Source organism: Atractosteus spatula, chromosome 14, assembly GCF_055471065.1.
Source record: "Atractosteus spatula isolate fAtrSpa1 chromosome 14, fAtrSpa1.hap1, whole genome shotgun sequence".
Classification (NCBI taxonomy): Eukaryota; Metazoa; Chordata; class Actinopteri; order Semionotiformes; family Lepisosteidae; genus Atractosteus; species Atractosteus spatula.
In genome coordinates, this window is record NC_142719.1 from 24,288,793 (window position 1) to 24,290,849 (window position 2,057).

The window sequence follows — 2,057 nt, forward strand, 5'->3', positions numbered from 1 at the left end:
GGAGTAACCTCTCTAATTCGTGCAATAACACCGCTGTGTCTGCCTGTCGTTGCTCTAGCACTGTCTGTACAAACTCCGACGCATTTTTTCCAGTCAATGCCATTGTCACGAATCATACTCCCGCGTGCACCTCCCGGCGTGCACACCTGCGCCACTTTTAGCAATTAGTCCGTCACTCCCCGCTCTCTCATATATACCCCTTCACTCCCTTTACTCCTCGCTCACTGTTGAGATAGCATTCTACTTTCTCTTGTGCGCTTTATTTCGTCTCTGTTTTCTGAATCCCGACCCTGCTTGCTTCTGACCACGACTACGTCTCTGCCTCACGTCTTCCGGCTTTGGATACCTCGCTGCCTCGATCTTTGGATTCCTGACCCTACTCTGCCTCCGACCTCGACTACGTCTTTGTCTCGCGTCTTTTGGATTTGGATACCCCGCTGCCTTTGACCTCTGGATTCCCGACCTAGCCTGGCTACCCCGACCTCGAACCTCGTCCTACGTCCTTTGGAAGTCTGACTGGATTCCTGTTAGCTCCGCATAGGGTTCGTACTTCCCACCGGTTCATACACTTTATTGTGACAGCCATTCTCTTCAATAAATTCATTCAGAAGCTGAAATATGTGCTCTCCTGTAGTTCTAGTTTGTAGCAGCTTGCAGAACAGAAAGTCCTCATGCGACATGCCCTCAAACTCATATCTAACATAAACAAGCAAATTTGCCAAATTGACGACATCTACAGACTCATCTAATTGCAGTGAAAAGCATCTGCTCATCTTAACGCGCTCTATCAGCGTACTTTTGACATCATCTGCCATATCCATAATTCTACGAGTGACTGTGTCATTCAAAAAGGGCTACCAGGTCGAGCTGTTTAGAAGCTTTTTCTCCACACATAATAAGTATCAGCTCTTTTGCCAATGGTAAACAAAGTTCTTCACCGATAGTGTGGGGCTTACCTGCTTTAGCAATCCACAAGCTTGCACATTAAGATGCTTCTTGGGCTTTGGAAATTGGAGTGGCACTGTTCCTTATGGTGGACTTGCGCTGCTTCAGATCTTTAAGTTTCCTTTGAAAAAAATCAACAGGCTTATCCTTCAAGAGTTTCGTGGTAAAGTGCCATCTTAAATGTGCTGGCTTCATGCTTTCATTGCTGAGAATCTCACAGCACACGACACACTGTGGTCTTGGCTCTTCCTCTGTCCCGGTGTAAGTAAATCCCAAATTTAGATAATTTGGATCGTACCGCCTTGTAGCCATTTTCCAACGCTTGCTAACACTAGCAGGTTCAGCAGCGGAGTTTGTGTTGGTGGCCGATGTATAATCCTCCTCAATCTCAACAGGTGTGCGTGATCTGTCCGAGCTGGCATCATTACTCTTGGTGTCTATTCCTTTCAGCCAAGACATAATACTTGATTTTTGCGAGGTATTCATTTTCAATCAATTGTTGACGAATGTGGCGCTGTTGGAGAAATATTTCCCGTTTCCCCTTTAAAGGCAGTCAGAAGTCCATCTCAGAAGTTTTTATTTCATGCGCATGGATGTGAAACAGAGATACTTGATGTATTTTTCTCAAACTAACCCAGAACAGTCCTTAAATATTTTTCTGTTATCTATCACGCTTTCCCATGCTTACAAGATTGGCGGTGTTCCAAGATCACGCACGTTCTCCTACCTCCCTATTTGCTGGAGACAGCTTTTTTTAAATACAATTGGTCACTTACTTCATAGCATGCATTCCTATGGAGTGGTATAGAATTACATTGTAGCTCTGTGTCCACTCAAGTATTAGCGCGCGCTGTATCGTAGTACATAGGCTGCGTATTCGACACGTATTAAAATCGAAAATATGAAAACCCGTCCCGATTTTTCAGTGCACACAACACAGTTCCAGGGTCATATGGCGTACCAGGTGGCGGCACTCCGCATACCACTGCAGGTACGCGTACCACAGTTTGAGAACCACTGGTTTAAGGCACTAAAGATCAAGAGCTCATCGTGGTAATATTGACACTAGTTCATCCTCATCCATCTACTATAGGCCTTAAAAATGGCATCAT

The 2,057-nt window shown here is 45.1% G+C and overlaps 1 pseudogene; it reads right to left on the reverse strand.

Annotated features, from left to right (window-relative positions):
* Positions 1-240: 240 nt before the first annotated feature.
* On the reverse strand, positions 241-1,404 carry LOC148820941 (zinc finger BED domain-containing protein 5-like; annotated as a pseudogene).
* Positions 1,405-2,057: the final 653 nt, after the last annotated feature.